Consider the following 17,305-nt stretch of genomic DNA (forward strand, 5'->3'; position numbering starts at 1 on the left):
AGAAGTGAGATAAGGGAATAGCTAAGATCAAGGAGAACATTGCTAGCGGAGGTGCTAGTTGTTTCTCCACAAATGATCATGGTGTTGTGTACTTTGAGAACCGTCTAGTGGTTCCCAAGAACCAGCATCTACGGCAGTTGATCCTTAAGGAGGCTCATGAATCCCCTCTCACCATTCATCCCGGTAGTACTAAGATGTATCAGGACCTACGCCAGAGGTTCTGGTGGACTAGGATGAAGAGAGAAATTGCTCAGTATATTGCAAATTGCGACGTCTGTCGTCGTGTAAAAGCAGAGCACCAACGGCCTGCTGGCACCCTTCAACCCTTAGCTATTCCTGAATGGAAATGGGATAAAATTGGTATGGATTTCATTACCGGTTTTCCCAGGACCAAGAGAGGGAATAATGCTATTTTCGTCGTGGTCGATCGTCTTTCCAAAGTAGCCCATTTCCTACCTGTTCGAGAGAGTATAACCGCTAGTCAGCTGGCAGACTTATACATCTCCCGAATAGTGTCCCTTCATGGTGTTCCTTTGGAAATTAACTCGGATCGAGGAAGTCTTTTCACCTCTCGATTTTGGGAAAGTTTCCAAAATGCTATGGGAACTCGTCTCTCCTTTAGCACCGCCTTCCACCCTCAGTCGAGTGGTCAAGTGGAACGCGTCAACCAAATTCTAGAAGACATGCTTCGAGCCTCTGTTATCTCATTCGGAATGGACTGGGAGAAGTGCCTTCCATTTGCCGAATTCGCTTACAACAACAGCTATCAATCTAGCTTGGGTAAAGCCCCTTTTGAAGTTCTCTATGGACGACGGTGTCGAACACCCCTTAACTGGTCAGAGACCGGGGAAAGACAATTCTTTGGCCCGGACATGATTCAGGAAGCAGAAGAACAAGTTCGCATCGTTCGTGAAAAGTTGAAAACAGCCCAATCTCGTCAAAAGAGTCAATATGACCGAAAACATAAGGCTATGACTTTCGAGGTTGACGAGAAGGCATATCTTTGGGTCACCCCTCTGAAGGGAACCCATCGTTTCGGTATCAAAGGCAAATTGGCTCCTCGTTACATTGGACCTTTTCGCATTCTTGCCAAACGAGGGGAAGTTGCCTACCAGCTGGAACTACCTCCGCATCTCTCCAGAGTCCACGATGTCTTCCACGTTTCTCAACTCAGGCGTTGCTTCTCGGATCCTATCCGTGAAGTGGACCACGAAACGCTTGATCTCCAAGATAATCTTACATATCGAGAGTACCCCGTTCGTATCCTCGATCAGGCCGAACGTATCACCCGACGTCAGAACATCAAGTTCCTCAAAGTACAATGGTCGCACCATTCTGAGGATGAAGCAACCTGGGAAAGGGAGGATCGTCTTCGACTTGAGTACCCCGCCTTCTTCCTGGAGGAACCCAAATCTCGGGACGAGATTCTTTTGAGTGGGGGTGAGTTGTCACACCCTAGCTAGTCATGCATTAGAGTGTTGCATCATGTTTACTCTTTCATCAGAAACTTGAAATAGGGATCTGTGAAACCCTCAGAATCATTTTGAAAATGACCCAAATAAAAATTTCTCCAAAAGGGTCCAAGAAAATGCTCATGTTGCTCTCTGAAAATATTGGACAGAGATAAAAATCAAACCAATATTTTTAGTGGCTCATGGACATTTATTTTGGGCATTTGGAATTAATGCATAAATATTTGCATTGGAAATATATTTCTATATATATTAATATATGTCCAAATATTATGCCAATTATAAAGGAGCTCTGGAATAATATATCTAGCCCCTGCAAAAATTGGCATAAGTTAAATAAATGATTTAATATATTATTTAAATCAAAACAAATGTCAGAAATTAGAAAACAGAAAAAAATAAAAGGGAGAAGCTTACCTGGGCTCCTCCCTGTGCAGCCCATCCAGCTGGCCGGCCCAGCCAGCAGGCGGCCCAGCCCGTCTCCCTCCTCTGTCGTCTTCGTCCCGACAGAGGGAGGGGAGTGTGGCCGGCGCGCGCGCCCGCCACCGCGCCACGCCACCTCTCTCCCTGCCTGCCTGCCCTCCCCTCCTCGCCTCGATGCCCTGGACGACGCCACGCCTCCCCCCCCTGTTCTCTCTCACTCGCCCTCGGCTCTTCCCTCCTCTCCCTCGCTCTCTCTCTCACGGCCGAACACCACCGTCGCCGCCGTTCGCCTTAGCAGCCGTCTCCGGCCACCCCTCGCTCCCCCGACTAGCTCAGAAGCTCCGCCACAACCCCCTCTTCCTCCCCACCGCTCCACGGGCCTCCGGAAGCCCTGCATCGCCGTCACGTCGCCGGTGGGTTTGACCCACTTTGACCACGGCAGGAACCCCCCCTGAGTCCCTGACAGGTGGGGCCAGCCCTGTAGCTAATTAGGATTAGCGCTAACCACTGTTAGTTAACCCCCTGACACTGACTAGTGGGCCCCAGCGCCACTAATTAGTAATTAGGATTAATTTAACCCTGTTTAAACCCCCTGTCACTGACGTGTGGGCCCCACACGTCAGGTTTGACTCCAGCCAGCCGCAGTTGACCACTGACGTCATGCTGACGTCATGCTGGCGCAATAATTATATTTCTGGATTTAATTTAAATCAGGAAATTCCAGAATATTATTTAAACTTCAAAAATTCATAACTTTTATTCTGTAACTCCAAATTGGACAAATTATATATGAAAAATGATCAGAAAAATCCAGTCTATCCATCTGTACTATTTTCATGCATGATCAAACAAGTTAAATTGATGTTTCAAGCAGAACAAGGAAAAGCACTTTAAAAGGCCATATTTGAATTTGAAATTTGAATCCTTGATTCAAATTTGTTCAAACCCTTCTGGTTTTAGTTGCATTAGCCCAACACACTCATATTGCCATGTTTCATGCATGCATCATATTGTTGCACATTGTTTGGTGATGGTTGTGTATTGGTGTCCTTTGCAACAGGTTCTGCCTCCGAGGAGTACCGTGATTACCCTAACGAAGAACCGTATGAGTGCATCGAACCATCAGGCAAGCAACCAACCATTTGATCATATCGATACAATCCCATGTTCTCGCTCCTGCTCTCTTTTACTGCATTAAGACAACGCGTTTCAAACTGCTGTGTGCTACGGTAGTTGAACCCATTTCCTCTGCATGACCTGTCATTGCCACAGTAACTAGATGAAACCCACTAGCATGTGTAGGAGTTGATTGAGCCATATGTATGTGTTGTTCCTACCTTGCTATGCCTGCTATGCTTAGAGTCGTGTCAGGTCTGGTTCATCTGGGTGATGGCTAGAGTGAAATGATTATGTCGGTAATGAGAGTGGTGTGGTGAACACGATTTGGTAAAGGTATCGATGAGAGGCCATGTAGGAGTACATGGTGGGTTGTTTCATTCAAGCCGACCTTAAGCACTGAGATCTGTATGTGTGATTTAAGATACAGCTACTACCATGCATTGGGCCCTGAAATATGACCCCGCTCGACTTCTTATTCACCCTAGCTCTCTGTCCAGGAGTTGCAAGTAGTTTCTGGTGTTTGTAGCCTACTGGAGGCCGTGGACAGCGCTGACCGTAGGGGTGGGCTGTGATGCGGTAGGTACGTGGCACGGTGTACCGAATACCCGTTAGGTATCTCGGGAACCCTGTTCACATCGTTCGGGGCCGTATGGGAAACCTCGGCCGGACTCCCTGCGGATGGAACCTGAATAGGCGATAAACCTGGACTAGAGGCTTAAGTGTTTAGGTAGGTCGTGGTCTACACCCACGTCGGCTTTCGCTTGAAGTCTGCCGAGCACATGTCGTGTGCAGACGCTAAGTGGTGGAAACATGTATGAAGAAGTACACCCCTGCAGGGTTAACATGATCTATTCGAATAGCCGCGTCCGCGGTAAAGGACTACTTGGTTGCCTATACAGTTCATAGACAAGTAAATGGAAACTGATAAAAGCCTCAAGATAAGTGTGAGTGCCGAGGATGGCTCTTCCGTAGGAAGATGGAGGTGGATCCTCGGTAGTGTATTGAAGTGGTGAATAGTGGACTCGTGTGCGCAAAACTATTTCAAGATGGAGTATCGTAGGATAGTCTAGCCAAGAGTCAAAGCTGGCTTGCTGCAATAACTCCACCAACCCCTTTTGATACTATGCATGTATGTAGGATCTGATGTAAGTCTTGCTGAGTACCTTTGTACTCATGTTGCTATAATCTAAATTTTTACAGAAGACGCTGCAACCCCTTCTGATGGGTTCTATGTAGACGTTGACATCAACGAGTAGGCTAAAGACCCAGGTGGTGACCCTGAGCTTGTGAAGGACCACATAGTATAGCCAGGCTTTCCAAGCCTCTTTTATTTTACTAGTTGTCTGTACTCAGACAAGTTACTTCCGCTGTTGGCTTGTATGATTGTATAACTTGTATGTTGGGTCGTGAGACCCGTAACTTTGTGTGTGTATTATGTATGGCTCCCTGAGCCTTAGATAAAGTACTTGTGTCATAGAGTCATGTTGTGATGCTTCGTTGTATTTACACATATCGAGCATATTGTGTGTATGATTGAAATGCTTGGTATGTGTGGGATCTGACTATCTAGTTGTTTATCTTTAGTAGCCTCTCTTACCGGGAAATGTCTCCTAGTGTTACCGCTGAGCCATGGTAGCTTGCTACTGCTCTGGAACACTTAGGCTGGCCGGCATGTGTCCTTCTTCGTTCCTGTGTCTGTCCCTTCGGGGAAATGTCACGCTTTGAGTACCGGAGTCCTGTTAGCCCGCTACAGCCCGGTTTACCGGAGTCCTGCTAGCCCAGTGCTACAGCCCGGACCCACTTGCTGATGACCGACACGTTCGAAGCTGGGTCATGGATGCCTGTCCCTGTAAGTCTGTGCCACTTTGGGTTTACAACTAGTCATGTCAGCCTGGGCTCTTTATCATATGGATGCTAGCGACACTATCATATACGTGAGCCAAAAGGCGCAAACGGTCCCGGGCAAAGGTAAGGCGACACCCGTGGGAATACCGTGCGTGAGGCCGCAAAGTGATATGAAGTGTTACCGGCTAGATCGATGTGACATCGAGTCGGGGTCCTGACAGCGTTGAATTAAATCAGGAAATTCCAGAATATTAATTAAACTTCAAAAATTCATAACTTTTATTCTGTAACTCCAAATTGGACAAATTATATATGAAAAATGATCAGAAAAATCCAATCTATCCATCTGTACCATTTCCATGCATGATCAAACAAGTTAAGTTGATGTTTTAATCAGAACAAGAAAAGGCACTTTAAAAGGCCATATTTGAATTTGAAATTTGAATCCTTGATTCAAATTTGTTCAAACCCTTCTGGTTTTAGTTGCATTAGCCCAACACACTCATATTGCCATGTTTCATGCATGCATCATATTGTTGCATATTGTTTGGTGATGTTTGTGTATCGATGTCCTTTGCGACAGGATCTGTCCCCGAGGAGTACCGTGATTACCCTAACGAAGAACCGTATCCGTGCAACGAACCATCAGGCAAGCAACCAACCATCTGATCATATCGATACAATCCCATGTTCTCGCTCCTGCTCTCTTTTACTGCATTAAGACAACGCGATTCAAACTGCTGTGTGTTACGGTAGTTGAACCCATTTCCTCTGCATGACCTGTCATTGCCACAGTAACTAGATGAAACCCACTAGCATGTGTAGGAGTTGATTGAGCCATATGTATGTGTTGTTCCTACCTTGCTAAGCCTGCTATGCTTAGAGTCGTGTCAGGTCTGGTTCATCTGGGTGATGGGCTAGAGTGAAATGATTATGTCGGTAATGAGAGTGGTGTGGTGAACACGAATTGGTAAAGGTATCGATGAGAGGCCATGTAGGAGTACATGGTGGGTTGTTTCATTGAAGCCGACCTTAAGCACTGAGATCTGTATGTGTGATTTAAGAATCAGCTACTACCATGCATTGGGCCCGAAACCAATGGACCCTCTCGACTTCTTATTCACCCTAGTTCTCCGTCCAGGAGTTGCAAGTAGTTTCTGGTGTTTGTAGCCTACTGGAGGCCGTGGACAGCGCTGACCGTAGGGGTGGGCTGTGATGCGGTAGGTACGTGGCACGGTGTACCGAATACCCGTTAGGTATCTCGGGAACCCTGTTCACATCGTTCAGGGCCGTATGGGAAACCTCGGCCGGACTCCCTGCGGATGGAACCTGAATAGGCGATAAACCTGGACTAGAGGCTTAAGTGTTTAGGTAGGTCGTGGTCTACACCCACGTCGGCTTTCGCTTGAAGTCTGCCGAGCACATGTCGTGTGCAGACGCTAAGTGGTGGAAACATGTATGAAGAAGTACACCCCTGCAGGGTTAACATGATCTATTCGAATAGCCGCGTCCGCGGTAAAGGACTACTTGGTTGCCTATACAGTTCATAGACAAGTAAATGGAAACTACTAAAAGCCTCAAGATAAGAGTGAGTGCCGAGGATGGCTCTTCCGTAGGAAGACGGAGGTGGATCCTCGGTGGTGTATTGAAGTGGTGAGTAGTGGACTCGTGTGCGCAAAACCATTTCAAGTTGGAGTATCGTAGGATAGTCTAGCCAAGAGTCAAAGCTGGCTTGCTGCAATAACTCCACCAACCCTTCTTGATACTAAGCATGTATGTAGGATCTGATGTAAGTCTTGCTGAGTACCTTTGTACTCATGTTGCTATAATCTACATTTTTTACAGAAGACGCTGCAACCCCTTCTGATGGGTTCTTTGTAGACGTTGACATCAACGAGTAGGCTAAAGACCCAGGTGGTGACCCTGAGCTTGTGAAGGACCACGTAGTATAGCTAGGCTTTCCAAGCCTCCTTTATTTTACTAGTTGTCTGTACTCAGACAAGTTACCTCCGCTGCTGGTTTGTATGACTGTATGACTTGTATGTTGGGTCGTGAGACCCGTATCTTTGTGTATGCTATGTATGGCTCCCTGAGCCTTAAATAAAGTACTTGTGTCGTAGGGTCATGTTGTGATGCTTCGTTGTATTTGCACATATCGAGCATATTGTGTGTATGATTGAAATGCTTGGTATGTGTGGGATCTGACTATCTAGTTGTTTATCTTTAGTAGCCTCTCTTACCGGGAAATGTCTCCTAGTGTTACCGCTGAGCCATGGTAGCTTGCTACTGCTCTGGAACACTTAGGCTGGCCGGCATGTGTCCTTCTTCGTTCCTGTGTCTGTCCCTTCGGGGAAATGTCACGCTTTGAGTACCGGAGTCCTGTTAGCCCGCTACAGCCCGGTTTACCGGAGTCCTGTTAGCCCAGTGCTACAGCCCGGACCCACTTGCTGATGACCGACATGTTCGAAGCTGGGTCATGGATGCCTGTCCCTGTAAGTCTGTGCCACTTTGGGTTTATGACTAGTCATGTCAGCCCGGGCTCTTTATCATATGGATGCTAGCGACACTATCATATACGTGAGCCAAAATGCGCAAACGGTCCCGGGCAAAGGTAAGGCGACACCCGTGGGGATACCGTGCGTGAGGCCGCAAAGTGATATGAGGTGTTACCGGCTAGATCGATGTGACATCGAGTCGGGGTCCTGACATAAACGTCACGCCGGATACAGTAAAAGTAAATCCGGCTGGGACGAACATAGCGGGCAAGACCCATTCAAGCTGCATCGCGATATAGCCCAATACAGAGGCGCCGCACACCCCTTATGCTTCATAGATGAAGTAATGGATCATCAAATCCTAGAAGGTTTCAAACCTATAAATATTGAATCATACGACGGCACAACAGATCCTGCGGTATGGATCGAGGATTTCCTCCTCCACATCCACATGGCCCGCGATGATGACTTACACGCCATCAAATACCTCCCACTAAATCTCAAAGGACCAGCGCGACATTGGCTTAACAGTTTGCCAGTAGAGTCCATTAGCTGTTGGGAAGATCTGGAAGCCGCATTCCTCGACAACTTTCAGGGCACTTATGTGCGACCACCAAACGCCGATGACATGAGCCACATAATTCAGCAGCGAGAAGAATTGGCCAGGCAATTCTGGACTCGATTCCTAACAAATAGAAATCAAATCGTCGACTATCCGGATGCAAAGGCCCTAGCAGCTTTCAACACACAACATCCACGACGAGTGGCTAGCCCGGCACCTTGGTCAGGAAAAGCTGAAATCCATGGCAGCCCTCACGACACTCATGACCCGCTTTTGTGCGGGAGAAGACAGCTGGCTGGCTCGCAGTAACAATATGTCAAAGAACCATGGTACTTCGGATACCAAGGACGGCAATAGCAGGTCACATCGCAACAAACATAAGCGCCGCATTAACAGTGATAATACTGAGGATGCGGCAGTCAATGCCGGATTCAAAGGCTCTAAACCCGGTCAGCAGAAAAAGCCATTAAAAGAAAGTATGCCGGGCCCATCCAGTTTGGACCGTATCCTCGATCGCTCGTGTCAAATACACGGCATCCCAGACAAGCCAGCCAATTACACCAACAGGGATTGTTGGGTGTTCAAGCAGGCTGGCAAGTTAATTGCCGAAAACAAGGATAAGGGGCCAAATAGCGATGACGAGGAGGAGCCCCGGTAGCCACACACTAGAGGACAAAAGAGGTTTCCCCCACAAGTGCGGACGGTGCACATGATATACGCAACCCACACCCCCAAGAGGAAGCGGAAGCGTGCGCTCAGGGACATATATGCGTTGGAACTAGTCGCCCCAAAGTTCAACCCATGGTCGTCCTATCCGATCACTTTCGATCGCAGGGACCACCCCACTAGTATCCGTCATGGCGGATTCGCCGCACTGGTTCTAGACCCAATCATTGACGCATTTCACCTCACTCGAGTCCTTATGGATGGCGGCAGCAGCCTGAACCTGCTTTATCAGGACATAGTGCACAAAATGGGTATAGACCCTCAAGGGTCAAACCCACAAAAACGACCTTTAAAGGCGTTATTCCAGGCGTAGAGGCCCATTGCACAGGCTCAATTACAATGGAAGTGGTCTTCGAATCCCCGGATAACTTCCGAAACAAAGAGTTAATCTTCGATATAGTCCCGTTCCGCAGTGGTTATCACGCGCTGCTCGGGCGAACCGCATTTGCGAGATTCAATGTGGTACCGCATTATGCATACCTCAAGCTCAAGATGCCAAGACCTCGTGGGGTTATTATAGTCAATGGAAACACAGAGCGCTCTGTCCGAACGGAGGAGCACATTGCGGCCCTCGTAGGAGATGCGCAAAGCAGCCTTTCAAGGCAGTCCACCAGTTCGGCGTTTCAAGACCCGGATACCTTCAAGCACGCTCCGATTAGTCGTCAACCAAACCACCTGGCACGATCTGAGATCGCGTAGCAATGCGGCCCCCACCCCAGTCCCAGCCAAACGGCGAAACTCGTGCCACGCGTACATAATTACGCACTAAAAATACCATGGGCATAGGTGGGGAGGGGGGCACAACTGCGGCACGCCCCAAGACGCGGCTTAAACCGCACTAGGGGCTTCCCGCTTTGTTATTTTTTATCTTCTTCAGGACCTTAATCTCAGGAAACCCTGTCCGGCAGCATGATTGCCGAACACATGATGCAGCAACCAAGGAGGCGGAAAGCTATGGAATTCCCAGGTGGATTACGATAACGAGCGAAATACTTGCTTTAATACTATTACTCAGCTTGCCCTTGGAAGGGACATAGTCCTACTTTTTGCTTATCGCACTATCTGTATCATTCTGCTTTAACGCACCTTTTTGAATAAACAATGCATAACATTACGACTATTATTGCATTCTTGTTATATATATATATATATGTGTGTGTGTTCATTAATGACGCCTTGCAACCGTACACTTTGGTACGGCCAATAGACCAGGGGCTTACGTACCCCACAATATGGTGTGAAAAGTCCGAACACTTTCACAAGTGCAGCACCCCGAGCTTATAGCATTATATGCATCAGCTCCGAATCATGTCTTTGGTCAAATGTTGGGTTTTTCCCGGCTCCTATGTTTTGGTACCTTACATTCCGCTCTATCGGCTAAGGTAGCGCTCGGAGAACTACTGCGATTGTGCCCCGGTTCTGCTGGGCGGAGCACCTCAGTAGAGAAAGCTAAAACTGACTGTTTGTTGGTCGCTGTTCGGCGAGGTTTCGAGTCCCTAAAGACTTATGCCCCTTAGAGCGAGGGGCTGGCCCTGCCCGGCTTAAAGGCGTGTATCGCGCCCCGAATTCGGCCTTCCGAATACCAGGGGCTTCGCCGAAATTTAAAATTATACAATTCTATGGCTAAGTGAGAGTGATAAAGCATTATTTGTCCGGTTGCCTTGTTCGTTGTGCTGAGCGCCTCCCTCGAAGGACCCAAAAATGGAAACAAGAGTGCTCAGGTTTATCCCGAACACCCCAGCACTCGTGGCATGGGGGCAGAAACCGAGGACTAGCCATCTCTCAGATTGGATAAATAGCCAAACAGAAGGTAATATTTTAAATTCAAACAAGCATTGCATAGTGCATATGAAACAAGTTTTCATCATACAGGATCACATGAGCAAGTTTCACTCAAATATTACATCTTTCATGCACTCGTCCGCTATGAGACGGGTACCCTTCAGAACACACGTGTAGTACATCTCGGGGTGGCGATGCTGCTTGCCCTCCGGCGGCCCTTCCTTGATCAGCTTCACAGCGTCTAGCTTGACCCACTGCAACTTCACACGGGCGAAAGCTCGGCGTGCACCTTCGATGCAGACGGATCGCTTGACGACCTCCAGCCGCGGGCAGGCATCCACAAGCCGCCTCACCAGGCCGAAGTAGCTGTTCGGAAGGGCATCGCCAGGCCACAACCGGACTATAAAGCCCTTCATGGCCTGTTCGGCCGCCTTGAGCAGCTCGACCAACTGTTTTAGCTGGTCGCTCACAAACACTGGGTGTTCGGTCCCAGTATACTGGGCCCAGAACAACTTCTCCGTCAAGCTTCCATCCTCGGCCCAGTAAAACTTCGCGGCATCCGACACGCTGCGGGGCAAATCTGCGAATGCTCGTGGAGAGCTCCGGATTCGGGTAAGTAATCGGTAATTTACTTTTACAAGCTTGCTTTGCATATATAATGCCTTACCCACCGCTATCTTCTTCATTGCATCGATCTCCAGGAGGGCCTTTTGGGCTTCGTCCTTGGCACTTTTTCTCTCTCGAGGGCCATGGCAAGCTCAGATTCTCGCGTCTTCGAGTCAAGCTCCAATGCCTCGTGCTTCGTCACGAGAGCCTGGAGCTCTTGTTGCACCTCGTCCACCCGAGCCTCTTGCCTTTCTCGCTCGGTGCGCTCCTTGGCCACTTTATCTTCGGCCTCGGACAACGCTTGCTTTAGGGTCGCCACTTTGGCTGTGGCCCCTGGCAAATTTATGATGATCATGTCATTTTGCAATCGCATTCTTTTTATACAACTCCATAGACTAGGTACTACTTACCTTTGTTCTCCTCGAGCTGCCTCTTGGCAAGGCCGAGCTCGTCCTGGGACCCTTTAAGGTCCTTCTTCTGTACGGCGACCTCCGCAGTCAGTGCGGTGGACCCCAGCTGCGAAGCCTCCATATGCATATTGACATACTTATATTAGACTCCCGCGATATTGTTTGATCCTCTGTTCGGCTTTTCTTTATGAACACCGAACAGAGCATCAGGGGCTACTGTCTATGCGGTAATATTTTTCCTATATTTTAAACACTTACCTCAAAGCCTATTAGAAGGCTGGCACAGGCTTCAGTCAATCCGCTCTTGGTGGACTGAACCTTCTGGATCACCGCACTCATAATAGTGTGGTGCTCCTCGTCGATGGAAGCGCTGCGAAGCGCTTCCAGCAGATTGTCCGGCGCCTCTTGATGGACAGAGGTCATCCATACAGGCGTTTTGCCCCTCTTGGAAGGAGGCCGCCTGCCCGAGTCCGGAACCACTGCAGGTTCCAGCGCGGTGTTTGGCTGAGGGCCGAACTCGGAGCCCTCAGGGGCCCTGTCCCCTCTGCTCCCGGAGTTCACAAGGCCGCCTTGAGGCGCCTCCAGGACTGTCCCCCCTCGACCCGGTGCCTCTTGAGACAATACCTCGGCGTCGTCCGCAGGGTGAGGGGAGGTGGCGGTCAGAACTGGATCGCTATCCATATCCGACGAACCCAGGGAGCCGTCCGACGATACATCGATACGGGCTCGTGGCGGCGTGCATAATCATATTCGGTGTCAGGTGAAGCAGTGCGACAAGGGAATGCTATGAGTTACTCTGGTATCCGAATACTTACGACTTCCCCAGGGGCTTGGCCCTGGGCAGCCACTCGTCTTCGTCGTCCGCGGCGGTGGTAGAGCTGTCCTGAAGGAGAGTCCTTCCCTTCTTGGACGCTTCGGCCTCCCCAGTTGGGGCGGCCTTCCTTTTCTTGTCTCGCCCGTCTAGAGGGGGAGCATCATCTTCTGCCTCCTCATCTTCGGGGGAGGATTGCGCCGTAGAGTCCTCTGACGGTGAGTCCGATGACGCCTGGGAGGCAAACTAATCTAGAGCGGGATGAGATTGAGAGGGGAGTTAAAGCATATTATACACCCCCTACACAATTGCAAAATTTCGGCAACACTAACACTTCATTGCCGAAAGATTCTAAAAGCATTGGGAGGCAAACTAATCTAGAGCGAGCTGAGATTGAGAGGGGAGTTAAAGCTTTGCGCGATAGGGTGCAAGTACTTCGCCAAGAGAGATTTGATAGCGAATTAGCTCAAAGAAAAGTAGTGTTGCCAATTGATATAACCGGTGAAAAGAATGATGATTCAGAAACTAAAAGTGCTTCGGTTGAAAAATCCGAATCAAGTAGTAAAGATTCTGAATCCATCAAATCCAAAGAGGCAAACATTGTTGAGAAAGGGCATGGGAAGTATAGCAAGACAACCATACTTGATTTTTCTGAAGTTAATGGAACCTACTTCCTGCCCTATGAGTTTCGTGCCATAGAAATTGATGAGCTTCAAGAACAAGAATAAGTAGCCGAAGAAAGTTTGATGGATGAAGATCTTCAAACTAATGATGCATGAAACCAAGAGAAAGATGATGACAAGGCGTTGGGGAGCTATCCAAAGGCGGAGCAAGACATTCTTCAAGTCACACCATCATCATGCTCTCCCAACATATTTGAAGAGGTATGTCTAGCAAGTAATTTACCTATTTTCAAATTTGGTCACAACTTTATTGTTGATGCATCTATTAGGAAAATTCTAATAAGTAATTTTCAAAGACCAATCAAGAAGGGCAATTTACTTGTTAGCAATAAAATTGTTACTAAGCATATCAGCCAATATATTGTACCATTCAAAGAGACCGATAGTGACTTATTACTGTAGCCAAAGCTTTTCCCATTGCTTTATTTAAAGTTCACATCTAATTGGGTAGCTTTGCTTGCTTCATGCTTGGCTTACGCATGGTCTCAATTGAGACGTGTATGTTCTAACTACTTTGATTTCAGAAATTTAAAGCCAAGGTTAAAATCTTTTGGGAAAACTGAAGCTAGTATAGTTTCTTATTTAAGGACATCGGAAAAGTATGCGAAAGAGAATTCATAGCCAAATGGGAAGATGCCAAATCTGAACCATTCGTTTTCTTAACTCCAAAGCCGTTCTCACAACAAGATCGGCTAGAAAACAAAAGGTATACCTTCGGTTCAAACATGTGTGATCAAATCTTTGATTTGTTGTTGAAAATAATTACATTAGAATTCTTGATCACCATGTCAAGCCATCTATCCAAGGACGAATTTATTGTAAGTTGCATGATTCATTCAAGCATAGTATTGAGGATGGCAATATGTTTCATCAAATAGTTAAATCGCCATTGATAAAGGACGATTGAAATTTGTTGAGACACCAAGAGATAACGAGTCTATTCTAGTTGGTCCAGATGGTAAAAGATTTTTGCATCATCTGATTCAAGGTGATCCATTTAAAGAGAAGGTAAAACTATAGGTGATGAGATCAAGCTTTCAAGTAAAGAATTTGTTAAAGAGGATAATGAACATAATCTTGAGGGCGAGAATTCCATCGAAGCTACAATGGAGACGCCAAGGACTGGGGGGCAACAAGAAAATCCAAAGACTGGTGGAAGAGCAACCAAAGAAAACAAAAGCCGACATAAGCACAAAGGTAAGAAGTCGAAATTCACTTTCACGCAACTATTGGAAAAATATCAGAAGATAAGTGAGGAGAACTGTGCTTATCGACCAACTAATGTAAAAGTATCAAGATCACCCCCTAGGCGCAAATCCAAGGATCGGTATTGGCAAGAAGAGAATGTTAATGCAACGTGTTCATATGCTTATTTTGGGCCGCCAATGCCAATGTCATGGATGCCTCCCTATGCTCATGTAGATTGATATTCATCACGGGACCAGTATGATACAATGGCATATTCTCCATCATATTTTAGACCATCTCACCATTGTTATGCATCTCCAAGAAGATCAACGTTCAGTGAGCTATCATATGTTCAAGACCGTTTCAATAAGAAAGAATCGGTCCGGAGCTCAAGAAAGAAGGAAGAGGTGATCAAACAAGTATATCGAGTTAAAAAAGATGGTCGCAAGAGTGCCAGTTCAGATTTGATCTTAAAGGATAAAGAGCCAATTAAAGTGTTAACATTGGCTACTAAAGGCAATGAGATGAAGCAATCAATTGTCGAGAATCAAAGTGCCAAATCTGAAGAAAAGAAGTTGAAAGTGCACAAGGTAAAACAAGAATTGTCATTAGTTCAAACAAAATCACAGCTGGGGCGCTCACTCGGCTTATCATATTGGCAAAAAAAGAAATTACAAAAACTTAGTGCACAAGAACTTGAAGAAAGGAACATCGCATGGGTTCCTAAAGGAAGTACTCAAAATAAGAATTATGTGAAAGCATCCATTACACGAAGTGCGGGAAAGATGAAGAAGAAAAAGAGTGAAAACATTGAAGGACCAAGCCGAAGGTTTCAACATCTTCGGTCCACACATTATCCATATTATTCAACTATGTCGTTGATGCATATGCCATGGAATTCTTCATCAGGTATGATTGGTTACCTTCAATGGGCTTATTTTAATCCATGCATGCAATATAATTTTTTACATCATGAAAGGGTATTACCAAATCATCATATGTTCAATTAGCTTCACTTTGTTGCTAATCTAAATGGCCGATATATACCTATCATCCTAAGCAAGGACAAATGGCCGATGAAGTGTTGACAACGCGCTTAGAACAAACTTCGTGCAAGCTATTTTTCGGCACACAAGTTTTGCCGAAAAACAGGGGGGCATGTGTTGACACCAGATTTTGGCATGATCGAAAATATAATTAAGAAGGCCTAAAATGGAAAAGTGCTCAAAGTGGAGAAGTTTTGTATCGTCAAAACGAGAAACTTTGATATTTGGGTCATAGTCAGCCGGTCTCATCTCTAAGACCGAAGTTGTGTTTGAAGTACTGAGATTTTGTATCTAGAACACTATTCGGCTGATTACACCCTCAAGATGGCCTTAGATGAAGGAGCACTCTAAAGGAATTGTCTTTGTATCGTCGAGGCGATCGGTTTTCATATATAAATCATCTAAATCTGACTTCGTATGAAAAAGTTCCAGTCAATATGGTGCAGACCAGCTAGGGATCAATATATTACGCTAGACATAAGACACATGTCGATGGATGTCTGATACAATGCGTGAGCAATTAGCCATTGAAGACTATCTCAGATTTAAAAGTGTTCAACATGAAAGTTGTTCGTCTCATCAAAACGTTCAAGATTTCTTTTCGGCTCGTTTCCATCCGAGGTTCTTTACCACCTCAAAAATGACCGACAAGGTATAGCCAGTTTAAACCGAACGGTTTTGGAAAGTTTGGACAAAACCAATCCAAATTTCACTAGGGTTTTGGACGTGAATCCAAGCCTTTTCCTTGCACGGGAAGTCCAGCCGCCTCTTATATACCTAAGGGGTGATGGCCAATTGAACAACACACAATCAACATATCAATCTATCATCTTTTACCTTTACCTTTATCCCTCTCCCTTGTTCTTTTTCTTCCTCGTTCTTCGTTCGTTCTTCGTTTGCAGGGCAGCGAACCTCGAGGCCCTAGGGGCGATCAGGTCGACCAAGGGCAGCCCATAGCCACTGCGCGCCTAGACGGGGTCCCTCCCGGGCGTGTGGGGTTTTAGGTATACCAAAGCGTCCGCTGGATTGTCTTGCGTACCGCGCTTCCGGGCGGGTCTCCTCTGACATGAGCTGTGGTGCATCACCCGACGCGTCGAGGGTACACGGTGACGTGTTCGTGTGTGAACAGTTGCATGAGGTCTTGAAAAGGTGGATCAGCAGGTAGATGGATGTAGGTTGGTATGGTCTGCCCAGAGTAAAGAGTTAATGTTTTTGAAAGACTGTGTCTCGGTCATCCGTTTCTCAAACACCACGTAGTGCGAGAAATCCAACGGAGGCGATCGAGTCTTGTGGGGAAAAGTGCGCAAACCTCTGCAGAGTGTAAAATCTAATCATGGTTAGCCGTGTCCCCGGTTATGGACAAATCTTGAGTATCTAGTACTTGAGTATCCTAAGTATCTCATCGCTCTAAATTAATATTTTTGGGTTGAGAACTACTTTAATTGGGATTGAGTTGGAGGAACCTTCTCAATGATGTTTCAACTACCATGATAGTTAAAAAATATATTCCTTTGTTGTAGGAAAAAATTGGCTTTTCACAAAAATTATAACCATAGAGCTTTCCACCAGCCAAATATGCATGTAGTGATAGCATTATTCTGTTCTTGCTCTACTGTGTTATATTGCCAGCATACTCCATGTGCTGACCCGTTTTCGGGCTGCAACGTATTATGTTGCAGACTTTTCAGACGAAGATTAAGGTTTGTTAGGTCGTTGCCGTGCAGCTTAGCTATGCGGTTGGAGTTAATGGACTCACTTATCTTCCAAGCCTTCCGCTGTTATCGTATTAGATGGCCTTAAGCCATATTTATTGTAATAAGTTCTCTTTTGAGACATTCGATGTAATAAGTGTGTGATTGCTACTCTGTTATAAATCCTTCGAGTACTGTGTGTGTCAGCATTACCGATCCAGGGATGACACTGAAGCACAGAGACTTGACCGTTTGAGGTCAGGTCGCTACAAGATGGTATCAGAGCACATGCTGAGTGTAGGACACGACCACTAAGCTAAATCCCTAGATCACCACTCTCTTCTCATTTCTGACTCCTCTCCATTTTCTACTCTTTAGGATGGCAGACGCAATGAACAAGTTTGCACAACCAGATGAAGAAGCACCTTTTGGACGACACTTGAAGG

Source organism: Triticum aestivum, chromosome 3A (assembly GCF_018294505.1).
Source record: "Triticum aestivum cultivar Chinese Spring chromosome 3A, IWGSC CS RefSeq v2.1, whole genome shotgun sequence".
Lineage (NCBI taxonomy): Eukaryota > Viridiplantae > Streptophyta > Magnoliopsida > Poales > Poaceae > Triticum > Triticum aestivum.